This window comes from Mustela lutreola, chromosome 17, assembly GCF_030435805.1.
Source record: "Mustela lutreola isolate mMusLut2 chromosome 17, mMusLut2.pri, whole genome shotgun sequence".
Taxonomy (NCBI): Eukaryota; Metazoa; Chordata; class Mammalia; order Carnivora; family Mustelidae; genus Mustela; species Mustela lutreola.
The window spans coordinates 47,738,618-47,760,633 of NC_081306.1; the positions used below are offsets into that span (position 1 = coordinate 47,738,618).

Below are 22,016 nucleotides of genomic sequence, written 5' to 3' on the forward strand. Positions count from 1 at the left end.
GGAACTTGGCAGGGGACCCAGCGGGGACACAGCGGGTGTGGCACCCGCCGCAGCGGGAGGTCCTGGAGAAGATGCCACCGGCTCCTTCGGTGTCCCACTTGCACAGCATCTGCTGCCCCCACACACCCAGCGCACCTCACATGCTCGGGGGTTGTGTCACACGTCAGACAGTGCCTGTGTCTCTAATGATGACAAACCTCCCAAGAAGCCACCATTCCTGTCCTGCTCTACATATACATATCTTGTCTGGGCCACTTGGGCAGCTCAGTCGCTTACGCGTCTGGCTCTGGGTCAGGTCATGATCTCAGGATCATGGGATCCAGCCCCCCTTTTGGTACACGGTCAGCTTCTCTCTCTCCCTCTGCCAGGTGCTGCCTGCCCTCCGCTGTGAGGACAGCACGTCCCACGTGGGGGTTGGTCCTTTTGCCTGGGCCCTGGCACAAGGGTCAAGTGCAGGAGACCCACAGACACGCCAGGCAGGGAGGCGACAGGGTAAGGAGGCCCTCCGTCGCGGCCGGCCGCAAAGACTCAGGGCTTGTTTGCTGACCTGTCTGAAGCCAATAATACAAAAATTAATGCACGGAGGTGGGAGGCTACCCTCACAAACTTTCTAAAATATCACGTTCCAGCACCAAGTGGTGGGAAACGAGAAAAACGTGACTGGAGGCCGGAAAGATAAAGACCCACGTATGTCGTGCGGAAACTCAGCATTCAGTAATCGTCGCCCGAGGGCTTGAAGGACATATATGCGTGAAGGCAGTTTGTGGCTTTAGGTAAGAAGTTTGGGAACAGCAACGGTTGCAACTGGTTTCCTCTGACAGGTGCGTCAAGACAAAGTGAGCTCAGCATGAAAGACATTGGACAGAGAAAGACGAAGATTATATGGTTTCACTTATCTATGGAATCTGAAACCAACCAACCCACCCAAAACCCCTGAACTCACAGATACAGAACAGAGTGCTGGGCTCCAGGTTTGGGGGTGGACGGCGGGTGACACGGTGAAAGGGGCCCGAAGGGACACACGTCCAGCTACAAAATAAGTGAGTTCTGGGGACCTAGTGTACAGCGTGGTAACTGCGCGGTATCGCACATTTGAAACCAGAAGTATAGGTCATAACAGTTCTCGTTACAAGGATGTGTGGGGATGGATGTTAATTCAGTTTATTGTGATGGTCTTTTTGCAATATATATAAATATTGAATCATACACAAGAAGCTAACATAATGTTATATGTGAATTGTATCTCAATTTTTTTAGAAAAAATTAGGGAAAAAAGAGAGATGAATTCAGGAAAGAACTGGTTGGTTTGCAAGCCAGGAATAGAGAAACCCAGAAATCCCTGGCCTTACAGAACAGAAAGAAGCAATTGTTTCTCACTTTCAGTAGGAAGAGATAAAACTGAGATTTGCTATAAATAACAAAATAAACGTAAGTGTTCCTTATTAAAACCCCTGAATGTGTGAAGTGACTCTCCAAAGAAGCCAGTTTAGAGAGAATAATTGTGGGTGTTAGAGAATATTAGATAAAGTTATTAGAATATTAGAGAAAATAATTGTGGATGTGGCTATCAGCAGAAGACAATTGAAATCAAAGAGATTTTTTAAAAAATGACTACGTTTTTGAAACAGCGATCCTGGGCAGGAGCCAACAGCCTGGGATTAGAAGACTCTATGACTGTTCAAAACCCAAGGTGATCTTTGGGCTCCCAACCTTTTATGGGACAAAGCGCTTAGGAGAACAAGCTCTCGAGGATCCAGGCAGGCCCCGGCGTCCACTGCCCTCATCAGACGCGCACTAGCCGAGCGGCGCGAAGGACGGATGTCCTGGGTGCTGACGCCGGGAACCGGGCTTGAAATCATACAGTGAACGCAAGAGCGGCTTCCAGGGAGCGGAACTAGGGTCCAACCAAGGAACGGTGCTCACCCCAAGGTCTGTTCAGTAGGAGGAGAGAATTTTTTCTAAAATTTTGAATGCTGTGTGTCTGTCATCTCTTTTTCTCTTTCCTTCTGGATGGGATTGGTTGGGGGTGGTTAGCCGGAGTCTGTTCTGCCCTTCTATGTTGAGTGTGGCAGTGGTGGATCATGTATTCATTCATTCACTCATTTATTTACAAAGTCTCCAGATCAGGAGGAGCCACACCCAGGTTTAAGGTAATTCATGAGATTCTAGGACTTGAGGCTTGGGTCTTACATGCTATAATTGGATGGGGCTCTTGGGTGTTTCCCTTGGGGGAGGGAGGAGTATATTTTGTGGCTCAAGAGAGGGAAATGAGTATTTGTGAGCAGAAGTGTGAGCTCTAATAGGTTTCAGTATTTCCAGTTCTTTCTTTCCCCAACATGTGAGGGGTATTTCCTGGCCTACTGATGGAAGGCTTTGGTCAGTTGAATGCCGGTGAAAGTCACATATGAAAATGATGGATGCCCGGAGCCAAGTCTCAGAGCCATCTTGTATTCTGCTGGGTTTTTTTTTGTTGTTGTTTGTTTGTTTTTTTGACTTCTTTCACAAAACCACTCACACCAAGTAGGGGCTGCTCCTTCATTCTGGCTCCTGGAAAAAAATACACCATGGGGCCAACTCACAAAGGGCATGTGATTTAAGAGAAATAAACCCTCACACTGGCCATGAAGACTGGGATTTCTGCAGCATAACTCAGCCAAGAGTGAACACAGAATAATATTTTAAGTTAGTCTGGATCGCAGTGAGAGGAAGTTCTAGACATTTTTCTCTCCCTGCTTTCTTTGTGAGCAATCTTTCCCTTGCCCCTATTCTAACAAATGAAACGAGGTCACTGTAATTTGCTGGAAATCTAAATAACTCCAGTTCAAAGCATTTACAGAAGAACGAACCAGTGAAGTAGGTGTGTGAAGTGGATTTGTTTTCTGCATCACAGTTTACTGGCCATAGAGTGAATTAGGAGACACACGTAGGGTCGACCTGCCGTCTTTTTTGTCTTACTGTCCCTCAAATTTGATGGGGGGACATGTGGTTTTAAGCCCAGGCGCTGCAAGAAGCCTGGGAAAGGGCCGGGTGGGGGTGATGGATGTCCCAGACGAGACAATTTGGACGCACTCCCACCCAGTGTGCCCCAATCAGAGACAAAGAGGGACATAGCTGGGAATATGAGTAAGTATTTCCTGGAAGACCAGCTGAAGGGACCTGGAGAAACCCTAACCAGCTGAGAATTTGCTGAAAATCAGAAATTAGGCGAAAAGAATCAGCCAGAGTCTGGCAAAGTGAAGACAAGACACAGAGCCTAGAAATCTCTCTTTTCCTTAGATTCAGCCATCTGCGTCATCGTTTAATAACAGGATACTAACATTTAAACAAAATTAATTAAGTAGAATTCCAAGTTTTCAATGTTGTCGGAATAGCTCTCTCTTGCAAGTCTGAAAGACTTTGCACTGTCAAACACTGTAGGCAAAATGCCAAGTATTCCTTCCGTCATCACTCCTGTAGCTTCTTAATTTTTCTTGGGTCCGTTTTGGAATTACACATTTTCTTTCAGAAAACCAGCCAAAAGATAAGCACGTAACCATACACATTCGCATCACAGTTTTAAATCTCTCTCAGTACTTCTGATACCCCATTTTGTGTTGATAATCCTCCTCTAGGTTTGGGTTTTTATTTTCTTCCGCTGGTGGTGGCTCATGGTTAAAGAGTGCCGCATGTACCACTGCTCGTTCCCAGGAACAGAAGTTTTCAATTTATGGTATCTCTGCAGGGTCAACTGCACGAGCGTCTCCACCCTCATCAATCATATTAGGTAGCCTCGCATGGATCCTCTGTTCCCTCCTCTAACATCACTTGCTGGGGACTACTTGATTTGCCAGAGACCAGGGGTAACACATCGAAGTCTATGGAGAGTCCTGTAGCTGTCAAATGAGGCAATTCCTTACTTTGAAAAGGTTGATTTCTGAACTCGACCAACAGTCATTGAGGCAGACCCCACGCCGGACCCTGACGAGATGCAAAGGTGCGCAAGACATGCATCTCTCTCCAAAGACAAGCCAAGAAGTGGTTTTAATCCAGTGTGTTACGAGCCACGACAGGGGACGCATGGGGTGGCTTGGGAACCCCTGCTGAGGGCTTCCCGTAGGAGAGGCGCGCCAGCCGAGACCGAGAGGGGAAGGGTCTGCCTGGTGAGTGCAGTGGGAGGCGCTCGGGGAGGGACAGGAGAAGGACGCAGCGGCCACAGCTCGTGACCGAGCTCGTGACTGCACCAGGCCCAGCGTGTGAAGCCGACACGCTCCATGAACGGTTCTACGATGCGTTCTTCTGAGGACTCAGAGCAATGGAAGGGGGTGGGGGGTGAGGGGACCCATGGGGAGGGTGTCAGTCCGTACAAACATTCAGCTCTGTGGCACCAAGTACACATCCACGCTCCATGTAACCGGCACCACCATCCATCTCCAGAACTATCTGTTCTTCCTAAACTGAAACTCCACAGACACTCAACACTATCTCCCCTGGCCCTCTCTGCTTGCCCTGCCCCTGGCAGCCCCTTCCTGTAGACGGTCTACTTCCTGTACAGTCTAGCATCAATCTGACACCTCAGACGTGGCATCACCCAGTGTCTGTCCTCTTGTGACTGGCTGATTTCACTTGGGTTCATCCCTGTGGCTCTGCTTTGCGGCTACTGTGAGTAATGCTGCTTCGAACACTCCGAAGGCTGAGTCAGACGGTAATTCTAGGTTTAATGGCTGGAGGGATGGACCTTTGTCTTATCTTTTCGGTAGCATGGGGTGTCCCCAAAAGATTTTCACTAGAAAAATGGCTTGAGTTTGAACTTGAGAAAAAGTATCCTTGGTGTATAAGGGACAAGATGACCCGAGAGGAGGGTATTGAAGCAACTGGTTTCAGAACCATGGTGGTGTTGACCTAACATTCTAGGTCCAGGAGGAAGCCACTGAGGTCCCACGTTAGCAAACCAGAACTTAGATAAATGTTGCATTCTTGTAAATGTTCCTCTTGAGAAGAGCTGAGACCAATGCTGGGCCTTCTCACCCCAAGCAGGGCTGACTGTGTGTGTCCCCAACTCGGCAGATAGTTTCAGTTTTTCTCTTCCTTGTTCCTCATGCATTATCCTACCAAAGCTTCCTGTCTTCTGCCCCATTTTGCATTCTCCAAATGCAAACTGCCTGCTTCATGAAGTGTGAAAGTTTGCTTTTGTCACCTAAATTGTCTTCTTCAATCATTTTTGACCAGTGGGCTGTGGTGCCAGAGAGACTGAAGAACCACGTAAGGGAGCAACGTAAGAGCGCGATCAGCAAGACTTAAGGAACCATTAGGTGCGGAGCGTGGAGGAGAAGGAGCCAATCAGGATGATGCCCGAGCGGCGCCGGCTGGCTGGGAACAGAGAAAGGACAGGCCAGGGAGAAAGATGAACAGAAGAATTCTGGTTGTGTGCACATCAGGAACCTCCTGAGGGACAGCCCAACAGAACAGCCCGGGGGAGGTCTGGTTGCGGGTTGACGATATGGCTTTGGAAGTCGTCCGCATACAAATGATAATCAAAGTCATCAGAAAGGAAGCGGGTGTGGAGAATGAAAAAGCCCAGGAGAGGCTCTGGGAGGACAACAAGATAAGCAGGTTGCAGCCTCCATTAGAGAATGGGTCTAAGCTGAACTGTGATTTACAGTAAATGCACATTCTGGTCTTCATTTGTCGGTCCCGGTTCCTGGCTCACAACCCCTCCGACTCCTGGAATGGATAAGGGCAATGGGAGCATCTTTGTTACATATTTGGTCTCTTGTCCTCAGTTCCTGCAATCACTTCTGAGCTACAAATGGGTGTCTTGTTATTCACATGTCCCTCTCAACCCCAACTGAGTTTATACTACGGATGTGACCTTTGGAAGTCCCTGCCAGATGGAGAGCGGGTTGCCAGGGGACCCAATCATGGACAGAGGGTTGTAACTTTCAGTCCCATCCCCTGATTTCCAGGGAGGAGAGAGAGGGGCTGGAGGGTGGCTCCGTCAGGAATGGCCGATGTTGTCATCAGCTGTGCCTAGGATTTAGAGAGCTTCTAGGTGAGCGAGCTAGGACACTTCCGTGTGCCCAGACTCCCAAGAGGACGGAAGCTCCTTTGCCATCTCACCCGATGTATCTCTTCATCTGGTCATTCAGGTGTGTCCATTAGTAGCGTCTGCAGTGAACCAGTAATCTAGTGATTAAACTGGTTTCTTGAGTCGTGTGAGCCACTTCAGCGCATTAACAGAACCGGAGCAGGACGCCCCGGGAACCTCTGACTCACAGGCAGCCAGTCGGTGTGGGTAACGGTCTGGACTGCATTTGCCAGCTGCAGCCTTGTGGGTCGAGGCCTCAACTTCTGGAACGATATCATCTCCAGGTAGATCAGGTCAGAGTCGCGTTGAACTGTAGGACACCAGCTGATGCTGGACAGTCGCTTGGTAGCAAGGGGGGAAAACCTGCTCGTGGGAACTGGGTACAGGACTGTAGGACACCTTTTATCAATATACACGGTCATTAAAAAAATACTCAGGTACCAAAAAGAGACCAGCAAAACCCCCGAGACTCTTCAACAGCGTGGCTGCCAGAGGGGAGGTGGGGGGGCCAGCTGGGGGCAGGGGAGTCAAGGGCACGATTACGATGAGCACCAAGTTACAGACAGGAGTTCCGAATCCCGGTGCTGCACGCCTGCAACTATATACAACACCATGTGTTAATTATGCTGGAATTCAAAATAAATAAAAATTACCAAAAAGCCTAGGAGCCTGAAGTTATAATACATATCAAATTATTTTTCAGATCACCTGTGCTGTCAAATGATACTAAATTTATCAGGCATATGTAGAATCCAAAATAATTTTTTAAAAAATTTAAGTGCCTTCTCTTTGAAAATAAATCTGTTTTTACATCAAGATGGCTATGCTTTTCTTTTTGAGTGGATTTTCTGCTAAATTTTTATCTCCCTTTTGGTTCTTAAATTTACTGTGTTGTATTAAATACATGCCTCTTTATTTTTTTGTTGGATATTTTTGGAGAAGGGGGGGGAGGGGCCGAGGCAGAGGGCGGGAGAGACCCTTAGGCAGGCGCCACGCCCAGCAGGGAGCCCTGTGGGGGGCTCCATCCCAGGACTCTTGAGACCTGACCTGAGCTGAAATCAAGAGTTGGACGCTTCACCAATGGAGCCACCCAGGTGCTCCAAATACTTGTCTCTTTAAAAAGGCATGTGTCTTATAAAGAGAATGTCTCTTGTCTCTTATAAAGAGAATAAAGTTGGATTTTAAAAAAAATCTAACTGGAGATTCTTTGCCTTCCAACGGTGGAGGCTAATTATATTTTTATATGTCATAAACATGTTTGGCTGTGCTTTTTAAATTTCATCCTCTGCTTTCTGGACTTATCTTTCTCTATGGTTTCCTTGCCTTTTGTCTTTTGCAAAAAATAAAAAATAAAACCCCAAACCTACAGCTGTCCTAGTTTTGATTATACTGGCAGATATCTTTCCATTTATCAAGTGCAATACTTAAGCCATAATTTCTTATATTATTAAATTCAAAAAACTTAAATTGCATTTTCTCATCTTCCCCTGCAAATGATAAGAAAGTTTATAATACCTTTATTTCCAGTCTCTTATCCAACACGTTATAGTCTTGGTAAGTTTAATTGGAGATTTATTATGACACGTTTCCCACCATGTACGTTTTTCCTAGAATAGTATTTGGCTTCTGCATTTAATTTTACAACAAAATTTATAACAGCTACTGAAACTTCACTGTATTAAACTGATTTCAATGCTCATTTCCCTTTCTCTGTGACTGTCTCAACCCTGATTTTCATCCAAATATCTGCTACGAGAACTTTTAAAAATAGTTTGATAATGAAGCGTTTGTGGACACTGCATTTTCTCAGTTCTTAAAATCTGCTAATACTTTGTTCCCAGCATCTCCTATGACAGAAGACTTAGCTGGGTGTAAAATTCTAGAAACATACAAATCTCCCCCTCAAAGCTCTGTCGAAACTTCTCTGGATCTTCTATGGTTTGATGTGGGAGAGGAGGAGAGGTCGGGGCTGCTCTAAATTTTTAGTTGGCTGATCATTTCTTTTTTCTTCCGGACACCAGTAGGAATATTGCATTATCCATGAAAATTTAAAGATGTTTTCCACACTGCGTTATGTGTTTTTGCAGTGATCTCAGCTGGAGCTTCATGAGGGGGCTTTTAATTTTTACACCAATGCCATTTTCGGTTTCCGGTTATTTCTGGACAACAGCTTTGATCACTGTCTTGGTCCTGGTCCATCGAATGGGTCCCTTCCTCTGGAACACACAAGAGTCTAAAATCTCTACCCATTGTTTCCATATTTCCCACCTTATCTCCCATCATTTGCATCTCTTGGTTTGGTATTCCACATCCCCGATTTTTTTTTTTTCCCCACTGTTAATCCTGCTTCTACTTCTCTCCAGTGTAGGTTTTAATCCTGCAAAGTGTTTGATTCATTCCCCTCTCATTCCTTTAGTGCCCAGGCTGTTATTGTTGCTTTTTAAAAAACAAGATCTAAAATGCCTTGCATCGCTTCCAAAGATTGAAATATTAAAGAACATCAAGCAGGCATCTTCTACAATTCTTCCCTGATGCACTTTCCAGAGGCAAGTTCCCCCTCTGCATCCTCCTTGGACACGCGACGCTGTAAGGAGTCCAGCATTACGGCCGCTACTGATTCTGAGCGCCTCAAAGTGAATGGGAGTTTGCAGGACTTGCAGAAGAGGAGACCGGGGGGCTGTCTTGGCCGTGGGTATCCCCGGGCTCCATCTGCTGTTCCTGGGGTCATTCCTCAGGCGCCACTTTGCAGATGCTAGTTCTCTCTTGCTCTGGAAGCTTGGTTCTTCCCAGGTGAAGATCGTTGCACACCCTTCTTTAGCCTAAGCCAAAGGTTCTGAAGTGTGTTTCCTGGACCAGCAGCACCAGCAGCACCTGGAAACCGGTCAGAAATGCAATTTCCCCGGCGAACTCCTTAACCCTGGCTCTTCCCCGGGGAGTTCTTTGTCTGTCTGGGGGCCTCTGCCCGTGGCTGGAGGCAGAGGCATGCGCCGCGCCTTCCACAGTGTCTACAGTCAGTCCCGTCACAGAGCCCGGCTCCGGCCGACGCAGGACAGATGCTTCCTGAATGAAGAAGCCTGAATCTTCTGTTTGTTCTAAGCAGTCTTTCTCACGTGCCTTGCCCCCTGCTCAAGGTTCCTAAACCCCAAACCTGACAGAAGACCAGGAAGAGCGCCGGTGTGATGGGACCGCCCATGTTCAGCCTCTCTCTCGGGGCAAGGTGCGCGAAGCCAAGTAACTGGATGTGTTTTCCTGCTGCGGGAGGAACCTCGGGCGTGCTCGGGTCTTCAGTGGGTCCCTGAATTCTTGACAAGGTGACATGCCCGACCGCTGGAAGGACAGAGTCCTTCGTTCTGTGCCGGGCGGTCTGCTCCGGAAGGACACCGGAAGGCTGCGTCCCTGGCTTCCCCGAGCAGATGTTACGTGGGTCCAACTCGCTCATCGCAGAAGGAAGGCGTGCGGTTCCCTGGACGACCCAGTTCCCTCTCTGGAGCGGAGAGCGGGCTGCGTGATCTCTGGAACACCGCCCGCTCCTGCTCTTTTCTCTTCCCACCCGCGAGAGGCATCCTCGTTCCGAGAGAGCTGCGCGGACCAGCGGGGTAAGAGCTCCTCAACCATGGCGGGGATGGGGCACCGTGTGCCGGGGGAGCAACTCCTGTCGTCTGGGACGTCTGGACAGGATCTCGGGCAGCCGGAGTTCTCCCCAGGTGACCGAGTGCTCTCCTGCGTCTCTCTCAGGGCGGCGTGAAGACAGAGCCATTGTCAAGTGTGTGCTGAGCACCAATGTGGCAAGGACACACACTGCGTGTGCACAGCTGCAGTTTCCCGCCGTGCCTTCCCCTCCTTGCTCGGCGCCACGCCACGGACAACACAGCTTTCCTGGTCTAACAAGCAACCTTCCCCCCCCAGCAAGGGTGCGTCTTGCCATCAGCCTGTCCACGGTGTCCAGAGGTGAATGACAGGAGGCACCGGTGTAACCTGGGGCACTTCCAGAGTCCTTCTGGGCTCCAAGATTTTCCCACACGGAGACCCGAACAGGGAGACTGGGACGTGAGGCACTGTGCGACCCCTCCCCACTGCAAGCAAAGGGGGCCGCGTCTGGATCCTGGACAAGACGAGCAGGCCGGGCCCAGGCATGGAAGGCGGCTGGAGGTCCTGAGAAGCGACCGCGGGTGCCGGGCTACGATGGACCCATCAACCGCACACTTGCACAAGGAGGCGTGTGCCGTGTTCTGCAGTCCTACAGAAGGTAGGCCGGGGTTGGGGTTCGCACGGGGATTGGGTCCTAACGCGAGGCTGCAGACACGCCCCGGAAGGCAGGGCTGACGCAGAAAGAAGGAAGAGCAAAGAAACGCAGAGAAAGAGGAAGCCCTAGCACCACAGCAGAACTGAGACGGAGTACCCATTTACTGCCACAGTCCAGAAGGAAGTTTCCGGTAACTGCCAGACCTACGGCGCAGACACGTGGCTCAGAGTCGACGGCTGACATGGAGAAAACTCTGCTGCGGGACAGACTCACCACTCCGAATGCAAGCGAGCGGCTTGGGCTCTGTGCCCATTGATAGGTTCCCTGGCTGCAAATCTGAGACAAAACATCCCCTAAGACCGTAAGGCTCGTAAGACTCTCTGGATGTCCAGCGCCTCGTTTCCAGTCTGACTGTCTGGGAGCAGCGAGCAGGAGAGGTTAGATGGAGGGCAAGCTTCCTCTGTGACAGGTGCACGACACACTTGGCCTTCCCGGAGCCTCCCGTGGGTACTGCCCAGAGCAAGGCCGGGCCACCTCACGCCCATGGCACAGATGAAGATGCCGGAGCCCAGAGAGGTTCAGTAACGCAGTCGGAGATGAGGAGCAGGCGAGTGAGACTGATGATTTCCGATGGAGCACATGCCTTCTGCTCCCCTCTGCTGCTTTAAGCTGAACTTGGATTTGGGGTGTACACCTCGCTCTCCCCCATGGGGTTGTTAAAACGTGCCAGCCAGACTCCCCTGTGACAGGGGGCAGGGGAAGGTCAGCTTCCGACTCTGACTGTGGCTCAGATATCTATGTTCTCTGTATGCTTGCCCCCACTTATTCAACAAATCCGTATCGGGAACCCAGTGAGCGGTGCGCATTATTCCAGACACGGGGGATACGTCAGGGAGTGGGGGAGAGAAAATTCCTTGTCCTCAAGGAGAACTGCTGGGACAGACCGAGAGTATGGAAAGAAAGAAGTGACCGGAATGTCAGATGGGGAGGTGTGTCGTGGGTCCAGGGAAGCCAGGAGGAGGCTGGGGAGTTCTTGGTGGGGCGGGTGGTGGTGGTGGTGATTCACTTTTAAATGAGGGCATCGGGGGGGGGGGGGGTCCCTGTGGGATGGTGCCACTTGGGCAGAGACATAAAGGGGCTGAGGGTGTGTGGTACAGCTCTCTGTGCAGAGCACAGTCCAGGTGCAGGGATCCAGGGCACACTGTTCTGTAAGCAATACGGCTCACGGCAAGAATCAGGAAAACATTTCTCTTTCTAAAATGGACATACTCGCTCTCCGCAGCGCCTTCCCCAGGGTAAAAGGAGAGGGAAGGTACGGGAGTGCGGGTCAGACGAGAGCACGTCAACAGCTCTCTGCTCCCGCTCTCGACTGCCACGCTGATCGGAGCCTTAGACTGATACCTCACTCCTCTCAGTGCCTTTCCACCAGCGCGATCTGCCCACGGAGGGAGGACCTGGGAGGCCCCAGAGCGCGGAGCTTGTGGCTCCTAGAAGCGGGTTTTCTGGGAGGCTGAATCGCAGCCCCAAAGAGATCTACATCCTGACCCCAGGACTTGCAAACGTAGTCAAAAGGACCAAGTTAAGGACCCTGAGACGGGGAGGTTATCCTGGACTCTCTGTGGGGCCCGAAACGTAACCACAAGGGTCCTTCGCAGATGGAGACCCAGGGAGGTTGGACGCGGGAGGACGGTTGAGGAGATGCAATGAAAGAGCGATGCCCTAGAGATGCAGGAAGGGAGACCCCGGAAGACAGGCTGTCCTGGGAAGCCACGAAAGACCATGAAACACTGACCTCCCGCCCAGAGCTGCCAAGAAGAGCTCAACCCTGTGGACATCCTGATAGTAGCCGAGTGACACCAGTTTCGGACCGCTCCTCTCCAGGACGCTCAGAGAACACGTTTACGTTGCTTTAAGCCACAGAGTTTGTGGTGATTTGTTATGGGAGCAACAAAGAGGTTTATGTTTGGGTTTGGCTGGTCAAATAAAGGCGTTTTGCTAAGAGCTCCCCCACGTCTGGGAAGAACCCGTCTCACCTTTGGGAGTTCGGACGGGGGCTGCTGTGGTTTGTCAAGCGGAGGGGGGCCCGTTTACTGGGCCGTCCAGTTTGGGGGCCGAGGGGAGAGTGTGGCGGTTCCCGGGAGAGTCTGGCAGAGGCCCACAGGGATCCCGCTCGGCGCCAGCCCCGGGAGGTGTGTGACGTCTGCGGTATCTGAGGGTGATCCCACGGGAGAATCGGAGACACCAGGAGTCCGGAGAAGGAGGTCTGAGTCTTCGCAGCAACTCTTGAGAATAAAACACATACGCAATTCCCCTTTGCACACCCGAAGGGACGTGGTGAAGCTCCAAGGGGTCCGCGGCGTTACAGTGAAGTAGTTCACGACACATGTGAATGACGGTGGAGACGTCATGAAAACCCAGTGTGAGTGTGTGTGTGCGCGCGAGTGTGTGAGTGTGTGTGCGTGAGTGTGCGAGTGTGTGAGGCCCCAGCAGGACTTCTGAGAAAAGTCCCATGACCTTGGTTTCCACCCAGACACTGTCATGTAGTGGCTGTGTGACCCGGCCAAAGTGTCTAAACGCCTCTGTTCCCCTGCGACATATACGGTGGTATTTGTATCCTGGGTTGTTCTGCAGACACAACTCCTTCGAGTCTAAAATGCGCAGCTCCTTGCACATCACACATTTTGCTGGCCTGTGCCCAGGTTGTGTTGTGGCAGGAGAAGGTAACTCAGTCCAATGTCACCTGGTCGGGCACCACACAGGTAAGGCTCAAGTCCGGTGTCTGCTTCTCTGTTTGCTCCCCCCTCACTGCCTACTGTGGCAGTTTCAGAAAATGAGATTAATCAGCTGAGTTCTGCAAATAAATGCAGAAAGAGGTTGACAGAAATGTCCTACACACGCAGACTCACGAGAATGATAATCGAGGGACATATATATTCATACAAAATCGAGGGATTCTGGCACTCTCCAGCTGAATCTAGCAGGTCACTTACTAGCTTGGAATGTGTTTCTCTCTCCATTTAATAGATCACAATAATACTAATAATAAAATGATCAGGATAGTCACAAGGAGGTAAGAATAACAATCATTGTAAGAAGCCACCTCCTAGAGATTTGGGGAGTATCAAACAAAGTAAGAATGCTAACTCTTTTTAATGAAAAATGCAAAGTAATACAACTACCTGACATCACTGTGCTAGGCCTGCTAATGCGGAGAGATCCAGCGTCATCTCTGTTAAGGCCCACGGAATCCATCTCTGATCTGGGTTGCAAGCCGCCATCGGCCGGCCCCGAATTCCGTCTGAGAGCAGGGATTGGAGCTCCTTGTGCCCGGAGCACACCTGCTTTTTTCCTCATTTAAAGACTGTCACTTAGGCTTTTAGGATTCTCTTGACATCTTCCGTCTGGTATTCAGCAAAGCAACAGAACGAGCTGTCAGTGCATCACTTGTCTCATTCTGGAGCATTCCTTTTGCCACGCCCAGGACCCCAGACAGGTAATTCTTAGTGACTTTCTTCAGATAGGAAGAAAAGCCCTTTCTGACGGGCTGGGAGTTAGGGGAGAAGAGCTGGGCGCAGCCGCTTGTGAATGCAGGTAAGGACTGTAGATCTGCTCGTCTGGAGCAACGGATGAGGCTTGGCTGTCCTGTGATCCTGTCTGCACGGACGGGGCCTTTCCGGATACACGCGCTGATTGTGAAACCAGAGCTCAGAAGCCAAGGTGACCTGATGAAAACCTTCTAAGAACTCCTGAGTGCTTTCATCACGGCGTCTAAGCTCTTCAACAAGCTCCTTAAGTCCTTCCGTGCTCTGGCTTTGCCGTCATGTCCTGCCCCTTCCCACCCCTACATCTGACTCCTCCACGTGCTGAACTTCCTGAGCACCAGAGGCTGCTGATTCCGGGACACCGTGCTCTGGCCTGTGTCTTTCTCTGAACCAGCCCCTCGTTCAGGCCTCACCGTCTCCGAGATTCTTCCGATAAGCCTTTTGGGTACCCTGAGGTCGGATGTGCTTCCCCTCCCGCGTGATCCATGTTACCCCACATCCGACTTCATCAGCACATCCACGACGCTGTACGAAAATTGCCTGCTGGCATTTCTGTTCTGTCCGATAGAACATCTGTCGATAGAACAGAAGATCCCTGAGGCTGGAGATGTAGCCCGTTGGTGGTTTCATTCCTACAGCGCCTCGCCAAGGCTAGCCCTAGCTCAGTTTTGGCAGAACGGAAGAACGGGCACGTGGTGTCGTAAGAAATGGCTAAGACAGCGAGGGCGTTGAGGAAAGTCCCCATGCACGAGAAGAAGCGTGGCAAATGGAAATACTCAGAAAACGGGCCGTGACTGCATATGGAAGTTCGAGCAAAAGGATGGCCTGAATGAAATCCAGGGATGGTCACCGCAGTCAATGAAGGGAGAACACGGGATGCACGACGGATGCAGGAAATGTGACCAGATGCAGGATGAAGAATAAAAATCCCTCCCCAGCGCACACACCGATCAATGTGACAGAACAGAGAACCCGCAAATGGACCCACAACTCTATGGCCAACTAATCTTCGACAAAGCAGGAAAGAATGTCCAACGAGAAAAGGACAGTCTCTTCAACACATGGTGCTGGGAACATGGGGCAGCCACAGGCAGAAGAATGAGCCCGGACCACACACAGAAATAGACTCAAAATGGATAAAATACCTAAATGTGAGACAGGAAACATCAAAATCCTAGGGGAGAACACAGGCAGCAACCTCACTGACACTGTCCAAAGTGACTTCTTATTACATATTGTCTCCTGAGACCAGGGAAAGGAAAGCGAGAATGAACCATTCGGACTTCGTCGAGATAAAAAGCTTCTGCACAGCAAAGGAAACAAATAGCGAAACTGAAAGGCAACCTTCAGAATGGGAGAGATATTTGCAGATGACGTCCCTGAAAAGGGTCAGCATCTAAACCCTAAAGAATGGGTCAAACTCAACACCCCAAAAACAAGCCAGTTAAAAAATGGGCAGAAGACATGGACGGGCGATTTTCCAAAGAAGACACACTGACGCCCGACAGACACATGAAAAGATGCTCCACCTCACTCAGCATCAGGGAAACACAAATCAAAACCACAATGAGATCCCACCTCACACCGGTCAGAATGGCTGAAGTTAGTGACTCAGGAAACATCAGAGGTTGGCGAGGATGCGGAGAAAGGGGAAGCCGCCCATACTGCTGGGGGAGTGTCAGCTGGTGCAGCGCTCTGGAAAGCAGCGTGGAGGCCCCTCAAAAGGTTAATTAAAAAAAAAAAAAAAGTCCTACTCTACGGTCCAGCAATTGTACTACTGGGTATTTACTCAAAGGACAAAAAAACACTGATCTGAAGGGATACACGCACCCTGACGCTTACAGCGGCCTTGTCAGCGACAGCCGAATTACAGAAAGCAAGTGTCCATCAGTTGATGAATGGAGAAAGCAGGTGTGGTATGTATGTATGTGTGTGTGTATATGTGTGTGTATACGTATGTGTGTATGTATGTGTGCATGTGTGTGTATGCATGTGTGTATGTGTGTCTCTGTGTCTGTGTACGTGTGTGTGTGTGTGTGTAACACACACACTGAATATCAGCCATCAAAAACAATGAAATCTTGGGACGCCTGGGTGGCTCAGTTGGTTAAGCAGCTGCCTTCGGCTCAGGTCATGGTCCCAGCGTCCTGGGATCGAGTCCCACATCGGGCTCCTTGCTCTGCAGGGAGCCTGCTTCTCCCTCTGACTCTGCCTTCCACTGTCTGCCTGTGCTCGCTCTCACTCGCTCTCTGACAAATAAATAAATAAAATCTTTAAAAAAAAAAAAAAACAATGAAATCTTGCCATTTGCAACAATGTGGATGGAGCTAGAGGGTGTTACGCTGAGTGACATAAGTCAGAGACAGACAAACACCGTATGATCTCACTCATATGCGGAATGTAAGAAACAAGAAACAAAACTGATGAACACAGGGGAAGAAAGAAGCAAACCAGAAACCTAAATGGTAGCGTGAGGCCGAGCGTCCCTGCCCGGCTACAGACCATCAGCACCAGTGGCTGAAAATTAAGAGAACTAAGGTGCTTTGTTCCAAGGCTGAGAATGGAAATGAAGGTGGTGTTTTTTCCCTTAGAATCCAGAATTAGAATACCCTTGACCCAATTTTAGTTCCCAGAGGAAACCCCACGCAGTTCAGAGACCTTCCTCCTCCAGGAAATTGCCAGACAGGAGTCCAGGGTGAAGGCCATGGCTCTCTGTCCACGAATTAGATCACAAATGCCGCCTGGGTGAAGCCACATGGCCCAGCATTCTGCTTCAGTAACGGATCACAAATACGACATTTCGCTGGGCTGTGTGGTCCCCTGTTTAGTAACCGGATCCCTAATATGGCACTTGGGTCAGTTACGCGTCCTTCTGTTGATCTCACTGCTCACAGCTAAGGAATGAGTTAAGATTTGCAGCTGTTTTAGTAACCCGACCGCAGAGACGGCACGTGAGGAAGGGGTCTCACTTTCCGATTCAGGCACCAGACGACAAACTCTGACTGTGGCTAAGCTGTAGCTTCTCCCTCTTAATACCCAGGTCACACGCTCAGCAGGTGGCGCGCCCTCTCCCATCACAAACTGAGCACAGAGCTACGCCGTGCAACGCTACATTTATAGGATTCAATTATATACCCCGACCTCATCTTTTAAAATTTTATTTGTTGCCTATGAAATTTTAATCAGCTAAAGATAAACAAACACTTTTATAGGAACAAGATAACTGAGGCCGTAAAATTGGCAGCTTCACAGAAATACTTCAAAAGGCAGGCTGGGCTCATGTGAGGACAGAGGGAGTGGAGATGGAGGGTTCTGGAAGAAACACACCACCCCTGTTGGATTTGGGGATGCGGGGGCATGAGAATGGCAACGGGACAGACCAAGGCCATTTCATTAGAAGCTCCTCGCCCCGGTGAACTGTCACACCGGAGAAGAACTAGGGTTTGTTGTCATGTGAATAGGTGCAAAGAAATTCTTACCCCCCCACACTTGGCCCTGACTGGGATATTCCAGGGGTGTAGGACTTGGCTGGGTGACTTGCTTTGGGCAGTAAGATGTTAGAGGAGGGGGTAGAAGCAGATGCCGTTGGGTGCACCTTCTTGTACCGATGACGTGTCCGTACAAAAACCTTCCCAGCGGTTTCTGCGGACTGGGCCCAGAACGGAAACAAGGGGCACTGACTAGAAATGCAACTCATGGTGGGTGCAGAGCCGCCCAGCTGACCCTCGCATGGAACCCATGAACATCACTGTAAGTGCGTCTTACATTATGCCACTGAGTTTCGGGGTGACTGTGCGGCACCACTATACAACATTCACTGACACACTGGAAACGTCCAAGGGGAAGAGCAACCACACTCCGGGGGCAAGAAGCAGCACAAAGGGCCACACAGCCGGATGCAGCTTCGGACGAAGGTTGGGTCTCACAGAAAACGGAAGAAAGGACAACCCAGACTCGCTAGCTTTCCCCTTCACGGATCAGCAGCCCTACAGAGATACCCAACTCCCCTGAAGGCCCCTGCCCGTGTTCCTGGCTCTCCCCACACTCAGAACTGGTGGCGGCTGAGGCTCATGTCAGTTTCTTGCAAATTCTAGTCCATTATTTATCTTTATGCAAAGACCGGGTGCACCGGGTACACAAAGATGAGAGGAAATGAACACACAAAATCTGCAACCTGCGAAAAAGAATTCAAGATGTACAAATCGCAGGAGAACCGAGCACTTTGGAAACTGAAGAAAATGGACTTCTGGAAAATGTGAAAGACAAAAGTAAACTTTACGCAATTACTTTGCACGCCCCATGGTATTCTGCTATACATGTGTTTGTTGATTAGATGGAAACTAGTTAATACATAATAAGTAATGTCTTAAAAATCTAATAATGTCATCGCAACAATGACAATAGAAGCAATAAATTGCAGGATTTACAGGAGAGAAAATGGACTCAGCGAATCAGACGGCAAAATAAGTATCATCAGCTCTGACACACAGAAAGGAGGATTTATGGAGGAAAAGCATCGGAGGGAAGATGATAAACCAAAGGACACAGAACAGAGACCCACTGAAAACCATTATTTCTAAGGAACCAAGACGTTGTAGAATAGAATAATAACCAAACATATAATAATATAAAAATACTTCCTAGAAGTTTAGCTCTCTAGATCTTTAGGGCTTATCATGAATCAGGTGACAAAATTAGAAAGATGCCAACACTTGGACATATTTTGATGACATGTTTGAAATGCAAAAATAAAGAAAAAATTCTGCAAGACATCTAGGTATAAAGAATAAGTTGGTTAATGTCCAAGTAAGAGAACCAGGCCCTCTTGGAGATGTCCTGTGCAACTCTCAACTCCAGGAGACACTAGAGAAACACCACCAAGATTTTTAAGGGAAAGTGCGTTTACTTAAGAATTTGACACTTGGAAGGTTTTGATTCATCTTCAAAGACAAGAGACCTCATAACATCGCTGCAAGAGCTCGGAAAGCATAAAATCCACCAGCCTTCCTAAACAAATTATTTAAAATGCACATCAGCCCACTGAGAGAGGAATTAAATGAGGAGTTTGGTAATGGGGAAAGCAGGACATGAAGAAATGGTTTGTGAGAACAGAAACCATCCAATTTAAAATTTAATTTAAAATGTCATGAACTCAAGTATAAAGCAAAATGCAAATAAGGTGGCTGATTCTTAAAAAGAAAAACATAATATGAGAAAACAATAATTTAAGCACAACAAATTGGATCTAAATCCCATATTGCGTAAGTAAAGATCAAAAAGTAAAAATGCGAGAGATTAGCAAGCAGGAAAAAGTACCAATTTCTCCCCCCGCCCCCCCATGAAATCTGGAACTGTGGGATCTCCAGCTTTGCTCTTTCTCCACGAGTTTGGCTCTTTGGGGTCTTTTCTGCTTCCATACACATAGCAGAATTATTTGTTCTAGGTCTGTGAAAAGTGTTGCTGATATTTTGATAAGGGATGCATTAATCTACAGATGCTTTGGTCATACGGACAATACAGACACTTAGAACAATATAGGTTCTTCCAATATTTAACAATATTAGCTATCCATGAGCATGGGATAGCTTTCCATTGGTCTGTGTTTTACACATTTTAGAGCCCAAGTTTCTCATCTCCTTGGGTATGTTTATTCTGAAAAAAAGTACCAATTACTGTATTTAAATGGAGGCAGAGTTCTTATTTAATTGCACTGGTTAGATTAATGTTAAATGATAGTGTGTTAACAGGCACATGTATCATGTTTCCGATTTTAAAGGAAAGGCTGTATCTAATTATACTGGTTTTTTCCCCCCAAATTTTGTTCTGTAGAAGATAGTTCCAGGAAGCTAAGTGCTCTTCCAAAATAACTACAAAAATAAACAGACCTTCATGGTAAATATGAATGAGAAATAAGGCATATGATTTCCCCTACTGGAAATGACAGATCTAATTAGCATCAATGTTTCTGAGCAGTCCTGTAGTTAAAAGACCAGTTTAATTTTTTATAGTCTAGTGTTTGCCAATAATGAAACAGGAAATCCTTTCTTAAGTAGTATTGTTATAGATATCAAGGTTGTCTCTATCTCATCCTGTCCCAGGTAGGCATGTGATTCACTTTTGACCAAAGAGACACGTTCTGATGCCTGCCAGGGAAGCATTCTGTCCTTGAGAGAGAGCCCCACCGAAGGAGATGGCCCCTCTTTAAGCTCTGGGCATTGTCAGGTCTAGATGTGAGGTCTAGAGCTGCTCCAGTCATCTTGTTACTAGCATGAAAGTGACACTGTTCTAGTTATCATGGTTTGCCTCTGCTCGACAATGTCTGGGGTCTGTTTAGAAAGACGCAACCTGACAGTTGGAGCTGAATCATCTGAAGGCTTCTTCACTCATAAGTCGGGCAGACCCTAGGAGGATTTCAAGACTAGGATTGCCAAGGATGGAGCCTACCCATGGCCTCCTCATGTGGCTTCGCTTCCTCACAGCATGAGAATCACAATGTGGTGGGTAGCTGAACTTCTTACACGGCAACTCAGGGCTCCAAGTGTTAGGTGTTCCAGCAAACAAGGTCGATGTTGCACAGCCGTCCTGACCTGGCAGCGGAGGGCACACGGCATCATTTCCACTGCACACTGCTGCTTAAAATAAGCCACAAGCTCACCCGACTCAAGGGAGTGAGGAGATAGGCCACTGATTGATGGGGGGACTGCCAAGGTCACACTGCAGAACATGTCGTGGCTACGGCTGCATTTGGCGACTACCATCTGTACAGGTGTCAACACAAAGGAAGAGGAAGAGGCCAAGGCTACTGATATCCAACCAACCCTGAAGCTCATTCAATTCTAGACTTCTGTTCACTGAGCTATTCCCTTACCTTTGAAATCCAACCAAATTGGCATTTTTGCTACTTGCCACAAAAGCATTCTACAGAAACAAACAGATATTAATATCCTGCAGAGCCAAGTGCGTGGAGAAAATTGTCCAGAGAATGCTTGTGTACTGGCAAGGAATACAGACATTCTTGGAAGGGAGACCTGAGATTTAATTGCTGGGTCTTCTTGGGCATTTACTGAACCTCTGAGAGCCGAGCTGCAGTGCCCTTGTCTGTAAATGGGAATAATAACGCCAATAGAGCTTCAGGGGCGATGGGCTGAACCTGCATCTCTAAAACGCCTTATTGTGGTGCCCGGCACGGAGCAAGCAGCAGTGACAGCCTTCACTAGCACGGTTTCGCCATTAAGCATGTGGCAGTATTTGGGGGAAAACCGCAGTGAGGATATATTCTTTCCACCTTTTACAGGGTGTGCGTGTCTTAGGTGTTCACTGAAGTAACCCTCCGTTCCCTTCCCCTGCAAGAATGCCCTTTTCAAAGGGAAAAAAAAATCATGGAGGCCTGTATCACAAAGTGATAGCCAAGGGATCTTCACTGTCTCCGTGGAAGAATTCTGCAAAAAGCAGAAATCCATCCAAACTGAGTCAGGCAACAAACAGGGGCCACTGTGGAAGGACACGAGGGTTGGGGTGACACCGAGTCCTGGGGGAGGGCGTGAAGGACAGGGCAGGATGTTCTCAGGGTCCAAGGGCAACAGGGCTGCTCCCTTGGGCCACTAACAGCAGAGCATGGAGACCACCCCTCCTTCCCCCGGAAGGCAGCTCCTGCTCCCTGCCCCTCCCTGAATTGAGAATTCTTTCTGTCTTTCTGTGTTCATAGGAAGGGGCGTGAATGACCCCTTGGTTCACACCAACAAGGACTGAACATAAGGGCGGACGGCCAAGTGCAACGAGACCGACGTCTCCCAGCCCATCCTGGTCTGAGACTTGCCCTGGGCTCTGGATGTCACTAAGGGAGAGGTGTCTGGCTCACACCTCAGGTCGAGAGACTGGGGGTAGACTGGGGGTCGAGAGACTGGGGGTAGGCTGGGCACATCAGGCCACATGTCCGTCTTGGAAGGGCAGGACTTACTGGGTATGGAATTTGTGGAATCACAGCTTGAGCATGGGAATTTAGAAGATTCAAGAAAGAAATGCCAGGCTGCCTGCTGGGCTGCTTGTGGTTCCCCCAAGGGTGCACACAGGTGGGGGCTCAGTGCTGTCCCAGGAGCCGACGGTGACATGCTGGGTGTCCCTTCCAAATTTCTCTGTCTGTTGACAGCTGCCATTTTGTGCGGGTTCC

General features: G+C 49.0%; 1 protein-coding gene across 6 annotated transcripts in view; it reads right to left on the reverse strand.

The window, feature by feature from the left end:
• Positions 1–22,016, reverse strand: part of CALN1 (calneuron 1) — a 495,943-nt gene that overhangs the window by 18,919 nt on the left and 455,008 nt on the right. The gene's annotated exons all lie outside the window — the stretch shown is intronic.